The sequence below is a fragment of the Balaenoptera borealis genome (assembly GCF_965194805.1).
Source record: "Balaenoptera borealis genome assembly, chromosome: 4".
In the NCBI taxonomy this organism is placed as follows: Eukaryota; Metazoa; Chordata; class Mammalia; order Artiodactyla; family Balaenopteridae; genus Balaenoptera; species Balaenoptera borealis.
In genome coordinates, this window is record NC_138861.1 from 140,201,862 (window position 1) to 140,225,970 (window position 24,109).

The window sequence follows — 24,109 nt, forward strand, 5'->3', positions numbered from 1 at the left end:
GGAGGAACTTTTCCAAACACACTTAAAGAGACCAGCATTAACCTGATACCCAAACCAAATGAGGATGCCACAATAAAAGAAAATTACAGTCCGATATTCATATTGAACATAGATATGAATAACCTCAACAAAATATTAGCAAGTCAGATTCAATAATACACTGAAAAGATCATATACTATGATCTATCGGGATTTATTCCAGGGACAGAAGGATGGTTCAACATCTGAAAATCAGTCAATGTGATACACCATGTTAACAAAATGAAGGATAAAAATACTATGATCATCTCAATAGATGTAGAAAAAAGCATTTGACAAAATTCAACCTCCATTTATGATAAAAATGCTCAATAAAGTAGGTATAGAGGGAGAGTACCTCAACATACTAAAGGGCATTTATGACAAGCCCACAGCTAACATAACACTCAACAATGAAAAGCTGAAAGCTTTTCCTCTAAGATCAGGAATAAGACAAAGGATGTCCACTTACTGCCACTGTTATGCAACATAGTATTGGAAGTACTAGCCAGAACAATTATGCAAGAAAATGAAATAAAAGGCATCCATAATAGAAAGGAAGAAGAAAAACTGTCACTATTTCGAGATAACATGATATCATGATATCATATATAAAAAACCCTAAAGACTCCATCAAAAAACTGTTAGAACTAATAAATGAATTCAGCAAGGTGGAATGCAACAAAAATCCGTTGCATGTCTTCACTAATAATGAACTATCAGAAAGAGAAATTAAGAAAACAATCTCATTTACATTTGCATCAAAAAAAAAAATTTAGGAATAAATTTAACCACAGAGGTGAAAGGCCTGTCTATTGACAACTACAAGACATTAATGAAAGAAATTAAAGATACAAATAAATGTAAAGATATTTCACGCTTATGGTAGGAAGAATTAATATTGTTAGAAGTCTATACTACCCAAAACAATCTACAGAATCAGTACAGCCCCAATCAAAATCCCAAAAGCATTTTTCACAGAAATAGAACAAACAATCCTAAAATTTGTATGGAATCACAAAAGACCCCAAATAGCCAAGCAATCTTTAGAAAGAACAAAGCTGGTAGCTTCATGTTCCTTGATTTCAAGTTATATTACAAAGCTACAGTAATTAATATTGTATGTTACAACAAAGAAGCCAAAAATATACAATTGGGAAAAGACAGCCTCTTCAATAAATGGTGTTGGGAAAACTGGACAGCCACAGGCAAAAGAATAAAACTGGACCAGTACCTTATACCATAGACAAAAATTAACTCAAAATGTATTAAAGACTTGAACATAAGACCTGAAAACATAAAACTCCTAGAAGAAAATATAGGAGGTAGGCTCCTTGACATAGGTCTTGCTGATAACTTTATAAATCTGACACCAAAAACAAAAGCAACAAAAGAAAAAATAAACAAATGGAACTAGGTCAAAATAAAAAGCTTCTTCACAACAAAGGAATCCATCAACAAAATAAAAAGGCAACTTGCTGAATGGGAGAAAATATTTTCAAATCTTATATCTAATAAGAAACTAATATTCAAAGTATATTAAGAAAACTCATAAAACTCAATAGCAAAAATAAAAAATCCAATTTAAAAATGGGCAGAAGACCTGAATAGACATTTTTCCAAAGAAGAGATAAAGATGCTCTACATTATTAATCATTAGGGAAGTATAAATCAAAACCATAATGAGATATTACCTCATCCCTGTTAGAATGGCTATTATCAAAAAGATTAGAAATAACACATGTTGGCAAGGATGTAGAGAATAAGGGACCCTTGTGCACTGTTGGTGGGAATGTGAATTGAGCAGCAACCAAGGAAAACAGTATGGAAGTTCCTCCAAAAACTTGAAAATAAAATAACTGTATGATCCAGCAATCCTAATCCTGGGCATATATCTGGAGAAAACTCTAATTTGAAAAGATACATGCACCCCAATGTTCATAGCAGCACTATTTACAATAACCAAGACATGGAAGCAACCTAAGTGTCCATCGACAGATGAATGGATAAAGATGTGGTATATATACACAATGGAATATTACTCAGCCATAAAAAAGAATGAAATAATGCCATTTGCAGCAACATGGACGGACCTAGAGATTATCATACTAAGTGAAGTAAGTCAGAAAGAGAAAGGCAAATACCATATGATATCACTTATATGTGGAATCTAAAATATGACACAAATGAATTTATTTACAAAACAGAAACAGACTCACAGATGTAGAGAACAAACTTATGGTTACCAAAGGGGATAGCAGGAAGAGATAAATTAGGAGTTTGGGATTAACTACCATATATTAAATAGATAACCAACAAGGACCTACTGTATAGCACAGGGAACTATATTCAATATCTTATAATAACCTATAATGGAAAAGAATCTGAAAAAAATATATATGTACACAACATTGTAAATTAACTATACTTCAATTTAAAAAATGGTTAAAATATTTTATTCAAATAAATGGGTATTATAAACATTAATTCCATGAAATATACCTGTTAGTAGGCGACGCTGAAAGTAAAGCAAATAAAAGTACAATTTCCTTAAGCATTAAAAAAAAAATCCAGACAAACAAGTCACATTTAGGGAGCTAATCCAGGCTAGACTAATTATAGTTGTCCTACAGGAGCTAAAAGTCTTAACCAGTTAGGTATTGGTACTGAAATAGAAAGATCATATAAACTCAGGTTATGTGTAGAAAGTGCAGTAACCTGACAAATCTATTTCCATGGAGAAAGAAGACTGTCTCTTCCATTTCCTCATTACAGCAGAAAATATACAGGAAGAAGCAGGAAGAACTGGAAGAGAGAGGGATGGAAAAAGCAGCTTCCCCTGATTACATGTTCCCAGATCTACGGCTCACATGCTGGTTCTTCATTTCCTGTCTTCCAAGACTGGAAGACCTCTGAACACTGAAGCACTGACATTGCTAATACTCTGCCCCTCTTGGAGGAGCTCAGTGAGTTTCCAGTCTCTGTAACCAAAAGAATCTTGACTGGAACAAAAAACACTGAGCTCAAAGAACCTAATCTGTTGTAAAGTTTTTGTACTTTCTCATGCCCCTGAAAAGAAAACAAAACAAAACAAAAAGCAAAAACAAAAAGAAGCTTCGTAAAACAATTACTAAGTGCTGAACACTTATTTCATGCTGTATGTCACACTTTGTATCATACCAAAACTATTTAAAGTGTTATCAAGTGATCCCTGAGAACACTTTTCTTGTAGAACTGTGAATGAATTCAACTGCACATGTGTTAAACATATTTTGTAACAATTCATGATATTGACTCATAAATTTGTATTTCTGTTATTACTAAGTGCATAACACATATGAGGCCCCAAATTTATGATCTTTAACTCTGAAAGAAGAATATTTAATTCAAGGAAAGAAGTTTGCTTTGGTCTTACTAGTAATCAAAATGTCTTTGATTTATGGAGTAAATTATATTTCTTCCTGTCAAACTTCAACAAAATAGTCCCTGTTGTTTCTTTTAAATAACTGGGAGATCAAAAAGGGCAATGGGGTTGAGGGTAAAAATGATCAATATTCCACTAGTTAATCTGAATGATTAAATTAAAAGTTTAAAGTCTAATATGTAGAGCAAAAATTTGTGTGAAATGGCTCTTCGTATTTTATGCTCTATGAGATATCATCTTAATACTAAGTTAAAATATTAGCTTAGATTAAATGTTCATGGTATAGTATATTAACTATAGTGATCAACTTTAAAGCAATAAAATATCTTCTTAAAGAATAAAAAATATCTAACTGGATTTTGTATCTATAATAGAGAAATTTAGAGAAACAAATTTTACTGGTTTTTAGATTTTATTTTACAAAAGACTGTTTTATATATATATATATGTATACACACACACACACACACATATATATATATATATAGTTTTCTCTAGTGAGGTAGCAAGGTAAGCATTAAGACATCCAAAGGGAAATCGAGGCATAAAAAGATTAAGTAATGTTCTAAGGTCATAATAAGAGGCAGTGCATTGCCTAGAACCAACGATCTTACCGCCCATCTAAGGCTTCATCTACTACACCAGGTTCCACAAAGCCCAAAGACTGTTTAATTCTATTCTAATGGTAAGGAGAAAATTGAATAGTGGAAGCACTTTCCTGAAAATCTGATTCTGTGTGTGTGTGTGAGTACATGTTTCATGTGCAGTTAAATACAAGCATTTTGTATAGAAAGAGCAGATATTTGATGGTGTTTCATAAAAAGAGAAGACAATTTGCAAATTCTACATATTTTGATTGAAAAGCTGTTGAAATGTTTTTTTGGTAAAGGCCTTCTCTAGAAACTATACTTGCTTTGGGCCCCAAGTCCAGTTTCTGTATCAGAGAATATACAAGAAACACATACTAAGGCGAGATAGTGTATTGAGAACTACAGGAAATGACTAAGTCAGGACACTAAAAGGATACAATTTCTTTGGATGAGACATCAGGAGAGACAAGCATGAACTGGGCATCGCCAGTACTTAAAAAAAATTCTAGCGTAGAGTCGGTACTCAATAAATATATATTTTAAACAACGAAAGGACAAAGCTTTTAAGAAGAGCCAGGTATACACTACCAACAGTAAAAGAGATAACTAGTGGGAAGCAGCCACATAGCACAGGGAGATCAGCTCAGTGCTTTGTGACCACCTAGAGGGGTGGGATAGGGAGGGTGGGAGGGAGACGCAAGAGGGAGGAGATATGGGGATACAGGTATATGTATAGCTGATTCACTTTGTTATAAAGCAGAAGCTAACACACCATTGTAAAGCAATTATACTCCAATAAAGATGTTAAAAAAAAAAAAAAAGAATAGCCTGGTTAAAAAAATTGTGTTGGAAAAGATTTTAAATTGAAATGGAGAATAAAAGGTAGTAAAATTCATCTCAATAGATTCCTTGTTCCCATATAAGATTTATAGGAACCACTTCCTGGAACATTTTGTTTATTTTTGTTTCTATCTTCATAGATTAATCAGTATATATCCACACTGTATTGAGATAATCAAGTGCTTTTAAAATTCATTAGTTAGTAAGATGTATTACTCGATTTTATTTATAAACTTAAAACTCTATGCTATCTAAACAGACCACCTTAACATTTGTGAATTATGCATTATTATCTTACTTATAATAATGAATAAGACTTTTTCAGTGATTTAGCATAGACAGTATTTTCCAAGGAATAAAAGGACAATAGAGTGGATTGGTTATAATCTGCCTTCATCATCACCATCACTCACAAATGCATATGCTATGGGCCTATTTACACATGATGTTTTGCCAGGTGCTTCTTCAAATACCGTATTCAGTGAATAAATCAGCAGCTAGATGACAGCAGTATTCCCCAAAACAATCAAACTTAAAAACAATATTGAAATATACAGTTATGCAAGAAAAATGCTTGCCTTAAAAATTCAGGACATTATGGGAACTCAATGTAGATATTCAATATTAAGTTCCATATAAAAAGCATGCCCTACTTTTTGAGAGTGATATTTATCGGAGAGCTCTTACTCTCCCAAAATGCTTTTGCATTTACTAGAAACAAATTAGAGCCGAAAGGTAACCGTTTTTTAAAAATATTCCATTCACTGAACTTTTATTTATACAGAGCTTTGAATTTGGCAAGAGTTCAATGCAAATCTTTCAAGTAGCACGTCCTTTTGTAAAGCTCTAGGATTTACTTCTAATTTTTCCTCAAACAAGTCCCGTCCTTTGCTCTCTCAGTTTTCTATTTCAGTATGTCAAATAGCAAATCTCAAAATAGAAAGGAAATAGCATGGATTTTTCATGACACTAAATACCAGCCCCAATTCTATTTTCCCTAATCTTAAGTGGAAAACAAGTGTCTGGGTGGACAGTATTTTTTCCCTGTCCTATAGTATAAAACTTTCGTCTAGTCAGTCATAAATCAGTCCCAGACTTAATCAGACTTTAAAACATTTTCTTACCCAGGTTCCATTTTACTCATATTTTGTAGCTTCATTATTTTTTTCTGAGAACTGCACAAAACTAAAGATTATACAACTGAAAAACAAGCCCTATCAATTCTGTTTATTATTGATAAAAATTTTACTCTACAAATATCAGTTATTCAAAATTATGACACAAATTTTCTAGACAGGTGTCAAACTGATACAGTTTGTCATCGAGGGTATTCAAATGCAATTATCTTCTACATCAAGGAGACTACTTTCTTATCTTTGTGATTTTCCAGTTATTCACTGACTACAAAATTTGAAAGCTGACATTCCTGCATTTCTAGTTTCCAGGATTACCAGCCCACATGTAAGGCAAATAGGGTGGCTCTCTCACTCCACCCTTATATATATAAGGATTTTAAAATGTCCTTTCTTGTGGTAAGTATAGTGAGTGTGACAGACACTGTTTATCCTCAACCAGCAAAATTTGTTTCTCCTCTTTCTTCCTTACCAGGATATTACTCCTCAGCACTTTTCCAGCTGGAGTTTTGTACAGAGAGATGAAACAGGAAGAGGAATGACTTTCTTTCTGATAAAAAAAAAAGAGAGAGAGGTGTGAGAAGACCTTCCTCACTGTTTGCTTTGAATTCAGTGAAGAGTAACATGATGGTTGGAGTTGCGGCACCATCTTGTGACCACTTGGGATGTGAAGACAGCTAAAATTTGAAATATACGCATAAAGCATATACAAAACACAACCTAAAATACATGTTCATAAGCTAATGAGTTTTCAAATAAAATATGAGGATAATTAAGGCAAATGCTAAATTTTGTCTTTTTTTCCCCTAGAATTAGTTACGTGTGAACTCTGCGTAAATTATTATTTCCACAGATCCAGGTAAGAGAATTGCCTGAACCAAATTATAAAATTAGTGCTAAGACTCCATTTCCTTTTGTATTATACAGATATAAATGTAAAATCATGTTTTCCACAACCTAAGTAATACTTTACTTACTTTATAAATTTTTTGGATGTGGTTTTCTTTTTGTGCTGTAGTTATAAACATATCTATATACCTAGAATAAAACGTTTTCTCAAAAAGACTGTGCTAGAATTAATTACTTTGACAGTAACTATATAGCATCTTATGATAAGAAATGAATTAAGGGTTGGCTACAACTGTGACATTAATTTCATTAATTTTATATCACAATATTAATTTCATATCACTTTCTGAAATATTCCCTTCCTTTCTATGTATTTCTGACTACATTCTAATAATTATACAACTTCAGGTATACAAAACTTATTCTCTGCTACTGCTACCCATGCCTTCTGAAAGCTCAGAATCTAAAACAAATCTAAAAAAATATTGAAACATTTTAAGATATAATTTAAATTAAATAATTAACCAAAATGAATAGACTGCATACTTGCCAAAATCTTTAAATTGCAAAATTGTGATTATACAATTATTTATATTTATATTAAACAGTTATTTCCAAATGTTCTTCACTAGTGAAGACCACTGAAAAGAAGAAACTCACCACCAAGTTTACTATTATTATTTTAGGAAATAGTTACAGTGTAAACATTTAACATATTCCTTTCCATTCTCCCTTTTCCTAATGATCATTTTCAACTTACAGGAAAGTTGCCATTGGACTAGGGTTAACCTGTTTAAATATACTAAGCTCTATCATATGGGTTTTAAAAGGAAACTCAATTCACTGTGTTGAGAGATCAGTCTGATCTCTGATCTCACTAAGACATTTGGACAGATGATTATGGCTGTTCAGTCAATGCAAGAGTCGATCACTGCCAAGACTTCCTCTCTCCAGTCATGGATTAGTGACCTTTGGGCAACTGCCTATGCAAGAACAAAAAGATGCACGTGTCTCTGTCTGAAATCCTCTGTAGTCATTCTAACTGACTGCAGTGATATCTACTGGTGACAGCGGAGAAAGCTGACAGCTGCAGGCCCTGTTGTTGCAGCCAAAAAGCCACTCTTGTGGAGATCTTAGATGAGTATATTAAGTCCTTTTACTAGCTCAGCTGGTGAAGTTACTTTAGCTCACTTGGCATGAACACTGGCCTGAGAATAGTAAATCAGCTCTTAAAAGTATCTTCTTGTCATCTGAATTGTAAATGTTCAGTGAGCTAATACTAAACCCCTTTTGTAAATAGAACTGACCCTTCAGTGCTATAGTGTCATCCAGAAACATTTTTTCTCATTTTGCTAACTTTTCTTTTCCTTTGCTTAACCCCACTTGCCCTTCTACACACAGTAAGCGGAAATCTTAGAATAGCTCAAGATTAGATATCATAAAAAGAGGAGCACAGGTGAACAATCCAATACTTTAGTGTGCTGGGCTTCCAACAGTAAAATACAGGCAGGAGCTCAACTTTAAATTGTTTGTAGAGAAGAGTAGGGAAAAGAATATCCGCTGTCAGAAAATGTAGACCAAATGAAACATACCGTTAGGTAACCCACAAAGTGCCACTTTTTTAAAGTAACAGATACTGTCAAACTTTGCCCCAAATTATCTGAAGCTGTTGGTGATGCTCTAGTTTCGATGGCTTAAGCAAATAATAGAAGTTCATCACTTTCAATATACAGTAAGTCCCCTACATAGGAACGAGTTCCTTTCCAAGAGCGCGTTCGTAAGTCCAATTTCATCGTAAGTCCAACAGAGTTAGCCTAGGTACCCCACTCACACAATCGGCTATGTAGTACTGTACTGTAATAGGTTTATAATATTTTTCACACAAATAATACATAATACATAAAAAAACAAACACACAAAAAATGAGGACAACATTTTTTATCTTACAGTACAGGACCTTGAAAAGTACAGTAGTACAGTACAATGGCATACAGGGGCTGGCATTGAGTGAACAGGCAAGAAGAGTTACTGACTGGAGGAGGGAGAGGAGGTGGGAGATGGTAGAGCTGAAGGATCGACAGCAATAGGAGATGGGGGCAGGCTGCAATTTCACTCATGCCTGACGTTGATGGCACAGGTTCTGGTCCCTTGTTGGATTCAAATCTATCTACCTTCTTGAAAAAAACGATCCAGTGATGTCTGGGTAGGAGCTCTTTTTTTCTCGTCACAGATGACATGGTAGCGCTGGATTGCATTCTGAACGGCTGCTGCAGCCTTTGAGTACTGTTCTACGTTCGGGTCCTGTGCCTCAAAAACTCACAGTGCCTCCTCAAATAAAGAAAACCCCCTTGCCTTTTCCTGCATCGTGAATCTCTTCGGTTCTTCAGTTACTTCTTCTTCCTCTTGTCTCTTTTCATCCTTTCTCTGGGCCTCCAATTCCTGGCGCTTCTTAGCAGTACCAGCTACATCACCGCTGCTTTTACCCTTGCTTCTGGACATCCTGGGCTTGAAATAAAGATACTGTACTACTGTACTCTATAAAGTACTGTACAGTAAAGCACACAAAAGTACAACTACTTGTAGAGGATGCACGCACGTGACTATGTACGCCAGAAACGTGAACTAACTTTCGTGATTGGACATGTGAATGTCCACTTCATCACTGGGAATAAACTATTCCACTAAATTACAATGATTTAGTCCTGCTTTAGGTGTGACAGAATCTACGTTTACACATTTCCTTTATCTAACAATACATAAAATACTCCTCCATACACAGTCACAACAATGACAAAAAAATCTGAAGACTCTAAAGTCCTACTTTTAACATAGACAAATAATGACTAGAGGCACGAAACAAGTTTTCCAGCAAAGAAAGTATGCAATTAACAGAGAAGCTAACTGAATTTTTTCTTACTTGAAATACTTGAGAGAATGGGCTGTGTTTTATTTCCTTTTACGCACTCAATGCTTTGAACATAGGACAGCAGAAATAGTAGATGCTTAATAATTCATTGCTAACTTTAAAAAATGAATAAATGACATTTATAAGCAACAACACATCTTGCCATTTCTGAACTTAATTGGAAAGTAAAATGGGCAAAATCAAATTTAGACGGTGCAGTGAAAGCTACAAAAAATAAAATAATTTTTCTATCCTTCCTAGGATGCCCTTATAGGTGAACTTAATTGCTTGCTTTATCTAATTAGAAAACCTCTAAATATCCCAAAGATTATAAAGTTTCTCTCATTCACCACATTTTAATATGATCAAAGTGTTATAAATTACATGGTTTAAGCATTTTACTAACATGTTCTGTTTAGGATAAGTAATATTTTCATTGAAACCTTCTTTGTAATTCTTCCCCAAAACTGGGAATCCCACTTTTCAGAAGTAGATCTTGTTATCTGGCTTAATTTAAAATTAATATGTTTATAATACTTTCTCTTTATAGGAAAATCAGAGCAGCTCACTTTCTACACTGCTACAGGTTTACAGAAGGATAAATCAAATCCCTTAAAGCATATAATTATATACAGTTTCACCCTACAGAACAAGCTGGTCTTTAAACTGGGTTTTAATTTTATGTTCCCAAAACCAGTATTGCTCATTTTTAAATATGTTCATTTAAAATATTTTAAATATTGCTCACTTTAAAATGCTCGTTTAGTTTGCCAAGCTCAAGTGCCCTCAGGAACACCTTTCCCTGCAGACTCTAAAGATCACAAATGGTATGATTAGGATAAAGATAAGAAACAATGGCTGCAAGACAGAGAGGGCTGCTTGGTCTGCTCTTGGAAGCACAAATTCCTTCACATACACAAGATGCCATCTGTATGTCTAAGGCCATTCACAATGCAAACAACAAGAAATGTCTATAGATCATAATGAGACATGTTTAAAAACTATTTGGTTGGGGCTCCAGATCTGCTGAATTGCTCAATTACTCAAATTTAACTCTCCACAATGATTTCTTATTATATTGGCTTATATAGACACTAAAATAGAAATTAAAATGCAGAAAAGCATCCAGGCAATTAACTGAATAAAACTCAAAGGAATAATATGTATGGACACGCACTCTTTAGAATCCTGGCTACAGCTGGATTTCATCCACCCTATTATTTGCTTATTGTTATAATGGTAAGAGAAGTTCCAAACTAAAAGTTTATGTGAGAATTTTATTAGTTCTACAATTCCTGCCAATATTATTCATTTTCTAATACCACAATTATCTGTAGTTAATCCAAATACGTGCCTTATTTTTCTTAAAGGTGGTACAGTGTGTGTTTGTTTATAATTTCAATTTTCTCATCAGAGACACCCGCTTGAATCTGGGGTTCTCTTAGTTACTTTGCTCAATTGCTAAATCCTCTGAATCTGTTACCCACCTACAGATATAGATAACACCTTTAACTGAGCATTTGTTTAATACCTTTAGTTGAACATTTGTATACTTCCTTTAATTGAACATTTATTCAATATACTGTATATTTTATATTAGTAATAAATGTATTAAATTAATAACAACAATAATAATAGTTATGCTAATTTAATGAAAAGACCTGTTTGGGATTTGATAAAGAAAATCAGTGCTAATATTGAGGTCTACAAAGTATTTCATCAATCTTTCATTTGATCATTTAGGAAAGTTATAATTTAAAATGTCATTTAAAAAATTATGTTGTCCCTCTTGCACTGTTGGTGGCAATGAAAATTGATACAGCCACTATGGAGAACAGTATGGAGGTTCCTTAAAAACAAAAAATAGAACTACCATACGACCCAGCAATCCCACTACAGGGCATATACCCTGAGAAAACCATAATTCAAAAAGAGTCATGAACCACAATGTTCATCGCAGCTCTATTTACAATAGCCAGGACATGGAAGCAACCTAAGTGTCCATCAACAGATGAATGGATAAAGAAGATGTGGCACATATATACAATGGAATATTACTCAGCCATAAAAAGAAACGAAGTTGCGTTATTTGTAGTGAGGTGGATGGACCTAGAGTCTGTCATACAGAGTGAAGTAAGTCAGAAAGAGAAAAACAAATACCGTATGCTAACACATATATATGGACTCTAAGGGAAAAAAAAAATGGTCATGAAGAACCTAGGGGCAAGACGGGAATAAAGATGCAGACCTACTAGAGAATGGACTTGAGGATATGGGGAGGGGAAGGGTAAGATGTGACAGGGTGAGAGAGTGGCATGGACATATATACACTACCAAATGTAAAATAGATAGCTAGTGGGAAGCAGCCGCATAGCACAGGGAGATCAGCTCAGTGCTTTGTGACCACCTAGAGGGGTGGGATAGGGTGGGTGGGAGGGAGGGAGACACAAGAGGGAAGAGATATGGGGATATATGTATATGTATAACTGATTCACTTTGTTATAAAGCAGAAACGAACACACCATTGTAAAGCAATTATACTCCAATAAAGATGTTAAAAAAAAACAACAAAAAACCTCAGCTTTAGTATGTCAGAGAGGTTCACAAGGCTGTCTTAAAGAGTGTAGACCAGGTTGGCTTTCTTAGACTAAATATGAAGGCAGAAGGCAAAACAATGAACTGTATCAAGTAATATATCTATCCCTGTTAAAAAATTTGTTTTATTATATTTTTCTTAAATATTTATAAGCATAAAATTGGTTATAATTAGTCATGTAACTATACCACAAAAACAAATTAAGTAAATTAATGAAATTAAGCAAAAAAAAAAAAAATTATGTGTCAAATTTGCACAAGCTAAGAAACTCATCCTCCCACCAACCCACAATAACATACAGAACTCTGGGATACAAGTCGTTTGCAATTATAAATTTGCAGTATGGGTCACCAAGGAGGTGTGGCACACAATTCTTTCGGAAAAATTCTTTGCAAAGTGTCACTATTTACCTTTTTCTGTTGGAGGTGGGAAGTATGGGTTTCACGGTAAACCAAAAATACACTATGTTTCTCACTTTTAAATTTTTAGCATGAATTTAGAAAGGTTTGAAAAAGTCCTGCAGTAAAAACATATTTGATCATAAAACACCTCTGAGTGGTTCACCTACAAAAATGCTGGTTTATAGACACGGAAGAAGCACAAACATAAGATAAAGAGAAACAGTGGAAACAAAGGCTCTTATAGACTTAAATGATATCTAAATAAACAATTTATTTTAAGAAAAATATATAAGCTTATTTTGATCGCGTTCCAACTTTCGTAGGTACATTAGAATGATTATTTTGGCTCAAATGGATAAAAATCAGAGTAATCATATCAATGACTATACTGAATAGGTTTTAATGACATAATGAAGCACAACTTCAAATTATGAAAAACCAAAGATTTTAAAAATCTAAAAGAAGGACACTTTTGAATACTAAATCCAGTTTTAAGAAGCTCTGCAAATCAGCAGTTGCAATCAAAGTATTGTTTATTGTAGTCCTGATGTTTTATATTGCATATGGTGGTTTCCTCTGTTAAATGATAAGAGAAAATATCAAACATTGAGATTATGGCTATCTTTGAATATGAGAAACAATGAACTAGAAAGACGGGAAATCTGGCAGGGAAGAATCCCAATCTGCAAAGATAAGAGCGAGTAGTTAAGATGACTAAGAAGCTAGCAGATAAGCTTCCCACAACTCCAGAGCGCTAAAACTCCAGGGATCCAGCAAACTAGTTTATCACCCACAGCAACACAAACAGCAGAATCATCAGTGTAGTAATGCAGTCCTTTCCCAGCCAGCGTCCCAAGGACACAAAATGGGCCCAAATGGAGACCCTACACAAGGTGGGTTGTGCCACAGCAGAGGAGCCTAGGTTTCAAGGGCTCAGAACTTTTTGTTGCAAGAAGCATACAAGCCAATCTTCTCCCCTGGGGAGTGAGGAGTTGCTACTAGTCGCTTGTGGTTTTCTTGACCTATACTTGACCTATACTGACCACAGTGGAGACCACTTAAACAACAACCTCTGGTTGTTATGGGGATGGCCTTGAAATCATCCCCGGGTATGGTGTTATATCAGCACCTTTAAGAAGGAACAGAGTAGACAAAGGAAAGAAAACCACTTCAAAGCCAAAGTACTATCTGAGAAACAACAATGTTGAACTAGCCAAAATATAGCATGAAAGAGTGGGAAAGTTGGAAACTTGGCCCGACCACTAAGCCAGCTTCATGTCAAAAAAGGCCCAGAAGGTCATTATGTTCTGGCTTAAAGACGTTATCCACAAAGTCACAGGAACCACAGAAAATATTAAATTGAGGAATGATATCCCATAATACATTTTTTGAAATGAAAATTTTATTCAGTGGGAAAAGGGACTTACGGAACATCTTAAGTCAGTTAATTTAGAAAGGAAATAGTGGAAAGTACTCAAATGATAAATGATAATGATGGCTAGAACTTAGGAGGTAGCAATCAGATGAAGAAATAGTAGTGGACACTTGAAAAGATGGCATCATGAAATTCTTGGTGGTCAATTAATTGTGTCTGCTGAGAAATAAACAGGAGTTCAGGAGGATTACCAACTTTAATATATCATGTTCAAAAGCATGATCAACAAGGTGGGCATTTAGGGAAAGGATCAGGTTGGAGACATTATGGTAGATTGAATTAATGCTCCTAGCTGCTCACTCTTTCTCTCTGTAATAGGGTCATGCATTTCCACTCATTGTTTTATCACTTGCCCAGGGGTAGAAATATAAGACCAATTTTATTGACTTTGAGCTTAGTCAACTGACAAGTTTTGGTCAAGGAAATGTGAGTGGACATGATTTTACCATGATCTCATCCAAGCAAGTTTTAAATGTTACTGTGAAATATGGTTTGAGGTATTGCATTCCTACCATCTGCAATTACAACATCCAGATAGTGGTCCCAGAGTTAGAAGACATGCAGACTCCAGTCAAGCTTAGCAGAGACACAATTGATGTATGCCCTTTATGCAACGTAAACAAGAAATAATAGTTTTTATAATCCAATGTGGAAATGGGGTAGTTTGTTATCACAAAATCTAACTAATAAATGTGTTTGGTTCAGTTTAACATGTCAGGTTTGAGTTACTTACTGAGAAATCTAAAGAAAATATCTAATATAAAGTCATTTGGGTACAGAAAGTACAGAAATATTAAGAGGCAAAGGATGAAGATTACAAAAAGAAAAATGTATCTCTCAAAATACATTGCCAATAATAAAGAGAATTATTAAATAATTGCCTTTTCCTTGGCAATAAGAAGATAAGAAGTCATCTGCGACACCTCTCTCTAAAGAAGAGGGTGTCAGAGGACAGGCCTAAATTTCAGCTCCCAAAGTAAAAAACTTTTTTGGTTCCAAGAAAAGCAAGAGCAAAAATGTATGTAATTGAGATGATGAGTAGACCTGTGCTCATGGAATGAGCACTGTACGATAATGACTTTTTGGAAATCCCACTTTACATCATTAAACCTACAATTTCCCTAGAAATATAGGCATCTTGGGAATTTTCTTTTCACTTTGAAGAGTAATCTAAGAGTGCCATCAGAAAAGTAGTTGACTCAGTTTTATTAATGACATAAAGTGTTAAGATGCTTGGTTCTAAAATATTCTTTCATTTGATTTCAATCTACTGCAGTCTTAAGCATGAGATGGACGATAGCAGCTCTCTGAAACTTTTCTATGTGAGTTCACAACATTAAAGTGTTCCAGTGTCTTATGATTAAGCAAGTTAAGCTCTTATTTTATCAGTAATGTGGATTAATTTTATCTTTTACCAACCCTCTGACCTTCTAGAATTAATTCAGCTGTACAAGAATGAACCATTTATGGAATGAGAACCGCACAAAAAGTATAGCTCATCTCAGTTCCTGGGTTATTTATGCAAATCATTTTCTTCTATTGTAAATATCCAAGTTAGTAGGCAATTTCTAGAGGACACATGGCCTGTCTTTTTTATAAAAGTCACAAGTATGTCTGAACATATGTTTTTTATACCCAAACACTTAAGGAATCAAAAAATGAAAATAAAAAGTCTTTAAGAGTTTGTTATTCATCAGCACATTCAGGAAAGAACAATGTCTTTATTTCTGTATCTCCAATGTCTAGCCAGTACATGCCACATAATTATAAGTATTAAAGAAGAGACTGAAGAATGCCTTTCTCAGCCAAGGCAGTTCAATAATGTATGCAAGGATGTATATATAGCATATAAGAAGTGCTTGAAGATACATGGCAAAGATTAGCTCTAGCCAGTACTATTAACAAGTTGATTAATAAAATTAAGTTTGAGATGGAGACATATTTGAGAGGTAGACAATTTTGAGTTTGGCACTAGGTACCCAACCAGGGATTTTTGCAAGGCTATGTTCAATCTGTACAAGCTAAACAATGATGTGCAGAAAACCAAGTCATCCTCGAGAGGTGAGGCAAGATACTTCTTACACAACACGAGCTGGAGGTCAGCTTTCAGAAATCCGAACTAGAAAGTAAACCACCAAGAAAAGATTTCAACTGTTCAGCATGGGTCTGAGTCTGATATTCAATCTGTGTTTAAGTATACAGGTAAAAAATAGTTGGATAAGAAGGTTCAAGCAAGGGAATAGGATTCTTGAAATGTAGCAGTGGTCTTTCTATATAAACTATCAAATATGTCTGTCTCCTAGAATAAGATATGTTTCGGTAAATGCTAGTGATAATGAAAGAGGAACACATTTTCTGGAGAGATTTCAATAGTCCTCCAGTTGGATCTTAGGGCGGAAATACCTCTGCAGTTCATTTTCTCTTGTGATTGTCTCCAATTCCATTTTAAGAATATGCCTATTGTGTGGAATATGAAGTTTTACATGGTTGCTAAATAGGTCAATTTTTTAAATGAATTTAGTTTTTAAATTTAATTAAAACACTAAGCTTTAGACTTAATTTGTCATTAGCCATTTCATGGAAATGGATATTAAAATAAATAAATATGTACAATCTGCATAAATGTAAATGTAGCCGCATTTTACTACCAAATGTTCCATATTTTGTCTTCACTTTGAAGGTGATAAGTAACACAATTTGCAGAGATTTAAAAAAAAAAAAAAGAATGTAGTAGAGAAGAAAAATGCCTGGTTTAGGTAAAGGATAGACTCCAGAATTCTACGGATTTTCCACATCCTGGAACGCTAAAAACTATGACTCTAGATAAAAGAGGAAGAAAGCTAAATTAACTGACATACTGTTAATTATGCCATATATGCTATTCTATTTCATGATCACAGCAATTCTTTTAAAAAGAAACTATTATTTTCAATTTTCAGACAATTTGAGGTTCAGAATGCTCAAGGAAATTGTGCAAAAATCACATAGCTAGCAAGCAAGAGTTTGATATAAACCTACTCCTGCCTTATTATTTTATTCATGCAGCAAGCATTTATTAATAATCTGAAGTAGACCAGGAACTGTTCTAGGTAAATACAGCTCCAATAAACTTTGAAATTTCCTGTTTTATTTTCTTAGGTAAATCATCTAACCTTTTCATTGTCAGTTTCTCCATCCATAAAATGCAGATAATTCTATCTGCCATACAAAGTTAAAATAATATACATGAAATTATTTTATAAGTTTTAAGGTGCTATTCAAATATTAGTTTAAAGTAAATAATTGGTTTCATGTTTTTGTATTAGCATAGGCAAATATTTGTACCCACAATGGCTAAGATAAAGAATAGAACTTTGGGAAAGCATTAAACAATTGTACCTGATTGTTTGTGTCCATTCAGGCTGCCTTAGCAAAATACCATAGACTGGGTGGCTAATAAACAACAAAAACTGAATGCTCACAGTTCTTGAAGATAGGAGGTCCAAGATCAAAATGCTGGCAGGTTCAGTATCTGGTGAGAGATTGCTTTCATGTGCACAGTTGGCACTTTTTTGCTGTGCCCTCACATGATGGAGCGAACAAGAATATCTCTGTGAGGTCTCTTTAGTAAGGGCACTAACCCCAATCATGGAGACTCCACCCTCATGACCCAGTCACTTTCCAAAGGCCCCACCTCCTAATATCATCACTTTGGACAATGGGTTTTTTTACATATGAATCTGAGGAGGACACAAACATTCAGACAATAGTGCCAATAATAATATAAAGCAACTCTATGGGAATAGGGCTTGGATAGAGGAAACAAAGAAAAACGTTGTTCAGAATATACTTTTTGAATTCAAGACAGGTGAGTTTTCAAAGTTAGGGTTAGAAGTATGTAATTTTTATGGGGATACGAGTAGGCTTGTAACATTAAATTATGAAACGTTTAATGTTACCTTGAAGTGTTGCTGGCCTCTTTTCTGCAATGATTTGTAAAGGTGGAAAATAAATATTGGCAGTTCAGAAAAAAGAATTTGAAGTGGGCAGGGCATTAGGTAACAAGTGATGATACTAAGATAAAGCAACAGAGAAAGAGAAAAGAAAATGATAGAGAGATGGAAGAAGGAAGAGTAGGGACAAATAGAAAGAAGAGAAAATGAGATATTAAAAAAAACAACTGCTGGAGATCTTAGTATCATATACACTATTCTGAGTTGCTCTACAGGCAATTTCTTCAAATATGAATATTGATATTCTTTGGACAATATATAAAAATGTAATATTACAAAGCCACCATAAATATCATTAATACTGTACACAATTCAATTGAGTTTAATATAAGGTCAATAATTAAGATCACCTAAATTAATACATTGACTATTTGGTAGCCTTTTTATTAAAGTTCACATAATGCCTTAAAATTTTCCATATACTATGTTGTAATTTCCTCAGAACGTAGTTAAATTTGCACACTAACAAAGTAAAAATTGAATGTTATTATCAAGACTCAACAGACTATAATGATTTTCATGTTTATAGTTCAGACATCAAGTTAAGGAGTTATTGCACCGTTTGAGAATTATTTTGTATCATAGAGGCAAAAGTATAAGGCATTCTTCCAGAATAAGAAAAACCCGTAATTGTTTTTAGGGGTAAGGTGGGTAAAGATGAGGGAAACAAATATTTATAGTAAATGAATCCACACATTAATAATTTAGGCTGCCTTGTATGGACTTTGTATTTGTTTTGCTATTTATGTATACTTAGATTCTTAAAGTATTTATTTTATACCATAAACAATTAATTATATATTAATGACTGGTTACAAAACGTGAAAGCATCATAAATTGCAGGGGATTAGAATGGACGTTAAAATTATATATTCCAGTGCTATTAAAAATGTTACAGCATCAACACTATTGAGATGATGTCTGATGTGAAAACCTAATTATGGCAAATATAAAATGCCAGGTAAAATAATTTAATATGCTTTCAGATATATATAGGTCTGAAGAAAATTAAGAGAGGCCAGGGAACATAATGGAATGTGGTTCTAGAAAAGTTGCAAGCAATGAAGTTGCCAGATGCCACCACAGAATAGAAAAAACCCAGGTATTAGCTCTTTTCCACATAAAGATCAGGAGCTCGTGAAAGGTAGGGATATGTACTGGAGAATACCACACACAAAGCTAATCTTAGGATGAAGTAAATGCCTGAAAAAAGGTAAGAAAGAAATAAAACTGCACCAAAGAGAAGCAGACCATAAAGAAAATTCTAAACCTGCTTTGGTATTTGGAGATGTTAAATAAATAAATAAATAAATAAATAAATAAATAAATAAATAAATAAATCCCTTCTGAGATATAACTGGCACTTTAACAATGGTTTAGTAACAGGTTTCAGTTTAAATTTACAGTGCTAACTCAAGGTTTTAAAATTTAAGAGGAACTGGGCTTGCAGTGCTCCCAGGAGCCTGATAAGATCAAACACAATTTCTTCTGTAAGAACAGCCATGCAATTCATCCTCAAGAATTACCACAGATAGAATGACAACAGTGATGAACTCACAATCCAAAATTACAAAATAAATAAGGAAAAAGCTTCCAATAGTAGGAGTCATCTGTAATAACTAACAACAGAACCAACTCCACAGGTACTCCCAAACTTAAATGTTTTTTTAAAAATGCAAAACTATTATATTTTTATGTTAAAGAAGTAAAGTAAGGAAAGCAAAGTAAAAATTGACAACCCTAAACTATTATAAATGGTTAGGCAGCCTTGACATTTAGTAAAATGGAAATTTTAGGGACAATGAACAAACACATATACACACACAAATACTATGTAATGGTGATGTTAAACATCAGATTAGACAAGAGCTAAAATAGGAATTAGTAAAATTGAAACTAGAAGCAAAGAAAGTATACAGAATGGAGCACAGAGAAACCACTATATGAAAAACACATAAAACAGAGTGAGATAAATTGGAAAAAAATAGAATATCCAAGGTCCTTGTCATAGAGTTTCTAGGAATAGATTAAAAAAAAAAAATAGCAGTCAATTAATGAAAGTCACCATTCTTCAAATTCAGAAAGTCTAAAGAACCTGAAGCAGAATAAATAAAAATAAATCCATTCCTAGTCACTTAAATGTTAAACCACAGTTAAACAGTGAAGGTAAAGAGAAAGTCACAAAACAGCCATAGAGAAAAAACGTTTTCTACAATTGGAAGAAGAATTAAATGATAACTGATTTCTCCAGAACAACAATGGAAGTCAAAAGAAAATGGAATAAAAATGTTAAGAGGAAACCACTTTAAACCATAGAAATGTAACTGCACTGAGCTATTTTTCAAAATGAGGGCAATTAAAGATTTTTTATATAAACAAACATAGAGCATGCCTAAACACAGTTCATTAGAGACACTAGAGCTAAATTACTAGACATAGTAAAATGTAAATTGGGGAGGCAGTAATTATAACTTCTTGATTTTTCTTTTTGTTTTTTGCCTGGCATGTGAAAAAATTAACTGACTATAGATTTTAACTCAAGTATACATGATTAAAGTATTAATGACTAACTTTTAACCTAGAAGAGATGCAGAAAATATATATTTTAAACCAGGAGGAGAAAAGTTTAATGAAGTGAAGAAGAGCTTTAATCAGATCTAAAGAAAGCTAGAAAAGAGTAAAATAAAGCAAAATAAAATAAAATGGGATGAAGAAAACAAAAACAAAGTGAAAAAGTAATCTAAATATATTAGTAGCTGCAATACATGGGGATGGAAATGGACTAGATGAGTCTGAGTCGAATGCATGCAGTTTAAAAAAATACCTCCAAAAACAGAGCCATGTAAACAGTATATAAAGGACTGCAATAATAACTAAGAAAAAAGGAGCTGGTAAATTTTAAAAATCATTTATATATTATATGCTATAACACATAATTAGTACATTATAAATTCATATTTACAATTTTTACTTTATAAATGATTTAATTCTTTATTATATATGTATACTTAACATATTATATATTAATATTTATATGATTTTAAAATATCAGTTCCTATATATGAATGAAAATATCAGTGTGAACTTGCAAACTGTGAATGCAGAGATGTCTAAACAAACCAAATTCCTAGAAAGAAGAGCATATCTCAGTTTGCAGGTATCAGTGCTTCTTTCCTCAAAGAGGTGGGTACTTCTTCATTCTGTGCATGGGGATCAGATCAGGTATGATACAGGCTTCAAGACTCTCCGAGACTTGGGCCTTTCAGGAGCAACATTAAACTGAGTTAAAAATGTAAGTGTTATGGACTGAATGTTTGTGCCCCGCCCCATAAATTCAATGTTGAATCCCCAAACCTCACTGTGGCTGTATTTGGAGATGGTGGACGCTAACGAAGTAATCAAGGTTGTATGAGGTCATAAGTGGCACTGATCTCATAGAACTGGTATCTTTTGATGCCTTCCATGTTTGCCACTGCCCATGCCTTGTACTACTCAGATCCATTTGTCCATACATGTTCAGGGACTGGGTCCTCCAATGTACCAGAGATCCTCCTATTCAGGGGAAACTCAGTAGATAAATGTTAGTGAAATTAACTACAGTCCACTATGCAATTGGTCTAGGGCTGCAACTGGAATTCATAGCCTCTCCATGCTAATTTTTGTGGTTTATCTGGTGCTGTGGTTTAATTCCTCATTCGTGGTGGTTCTGAGCCTACAGTAATCATACTATTCTCAAGATACGGTTGCTACATTTGTCCATTCACAGCCACAACTGGGAACAAAACTACCAGGAGGCACTCATGTAGATCACTTGAGTTCCGCACGTACTCCTCTCTTTGCCATTGTGTAAGAGTAGTTCTACCTCCTCCTTCTGATTGGAGTGAAGTACTATCATCAAGATGATGATTCTTCTTTCCTTCTGGTACCTGGACACATGGCTTCAAATGTACCTTGGTGTCAACTGTAGCTTGAAGATTAACTGGCCCATGGCTGTGTCTCCTGGCAAGAGTGCACCCTCTTTGGGACAAAGACCTCTAAATACTTAGAGCCAAAGTTAAGGAGATAAGAACTCAGATTCTTCCAGTGGATCATTTGGGTGATGGTAATTAGGCCTATGCTTACTATATTAGGCAGAATTCTCCAGAGAAACAAAACCAATAGGATGTGTACATGTAGAGAAAGAGATTTATTTTAAAGAGTTGACTCACTCAATTGTGGAGGCTTGACAAGTCCAAAATCTGATGGGGGAAGCTGGCAGCCTAAAGAGTGAGGAAGGACTTGCAGTTTGAGTTCAAAGGCAGTCTGCTGGTGAACCAGGAAGAGCTGATGTTGCAGATAAAGACCAAAGGCAGTCTTCTGGCAAAATTTCCTCTTACTCCAGGGAGGTCAGCCTTTTGTTCTATTCAGACCTTCAACTGATTGGATAAGGCCCACCTACATTCTGCAGAGCAATTTGCTTTACTCATGGTCCACTGATTTAAATGTAAATCTCGCCCAAAAATACACTCACAGAAACACCTAGAATAATGTTTAATCAAATATCTGGACACCCTGGCTCAGTCAAGTTGACATATAAAATTCACTATCACACTTGCTTCTACCTCCTGGTTCCCTGGTTTTTATTGCAGACACAGCCTCAAATGGGGGTGTCTAATTCAGTATAAATACTACCATCTTGGATGGCATACAGCTTCTGAGATGACACGTCAGCTGTGCTTTAGCTGGCCATCTATTTTCTCAGGCCATCAGCTTCTGTATGATACAGAAAGAAATGTAATTAGTGGCTTCCATGGTCATTGGCCCACTTTTGTATCTTCTTTGCTGTGAACTGGGACCTTCTGTCAGATTATGTACTATGTGGGATCTCATACCTATGGATTTAGCATGCTGTAAACTCCAGATAATGATGCTGACTGAGGCTTTACATGCAGGAAAGGCAGACTCATAACTGGAGTAGGTATCTATTCCTATAAGAATAAATCACTTACCCTTCCAGGATAGAAGGTTCCCAATGTAGCCAATGTGCCACCATGTGGTTGGTAATGCAACAAGTTGAGTTTACTTGGTCGTTCAATAGTTTTTCACGATGGATACTTCCTGGTGGTCATTAAAATGAGATACAAAGATCTTCACACTCATGCCATTTCTGATATATCCATTTACATGTCTACCTCAGGACCCATGGTCTTCTCTTTTCCAGGTTTTTCCTTTCATGTACTTAAATAGCCAGCCAGGCCATCTGCCACTGTCCGTAAGTCCACAAACATCCTTACCTTGATCAGTATGTATTCCATCGTAAGTGGAAGACCAGGTGCATCACTCACTGTTTGGTCCATTTAAAAGATTTTCTCTTGCTACTGTCTTTCAAGGCCACCCCTAAATGGCTGGAAAGCAGCTGCTGTCAATTTTTTGGCTTGTAGCAAAATACTGAGCCAACCCATTCAAATAGGAAGCTCAGTTATTTTCCTTTTCCTTCTTCTGTGACACTCCCCCTCAACATAGTATCCCCTAATATGGCCATTGGAGCCAGCTGAGAGAGGGGTGCTACTGCAACCACATGGGTGATACACAAGTTTGGGCATACACTAAGGATAATAAGGCTGTTATCGATATATTAACATCAAAGTAAGCCATAATACAAAGAAATTTACCGGAGATGAATAAAGACATTTTATAATAATAAAAGAGCCAACTCAACAACCTTAAATATGAATGTATCTAATAATATAGCATCAGTATATGTGAAGAAATAAGACTAAATGGAGAAATCAAATTCACAATCATATTTGAAGATGAAAACAGTCCTCATTCAATAATTGATAGATCCAAGTAGAGGGAAAAAATTAGTGAAGTTACGGAAGATTTAACAAGACTTGAGGTTATAGAAGATTTGAACAAATTTGAATAAACTTGAGTTAATTTGTAT

The 24,109-nt window shown here is 34.4% G+C and overlaps 2 long non-coding RNA genes across 2 annotated transcripts in view; both read right to left on the reverse strand.

Annotated features, from left to right (window-relative positions):
* LOC309627683 overlaps positions 1-19,473 on the reverse strand; it is a 96,603-nt gene extending 77,130 nt beyond the window's left edge. Inside the window, exon 1 of the long non-coding RNA XR_014243909.1 lies at positions 23-19,473. This is a non-coding gene — a long non-coding RNA (uncharacterized lncRNA). The remainder of the gene's footprint in view (positions 1-22) is intronic.
* The window catches only part of LOC309627684, a 484,892-nt gene that overhangs the window by 374,344 nt on the left and 86,439 nt on the right, over positions 1-24,109 (reverse strand). The gene's annotated exons all lie outside the window — the stretch shown is intronic.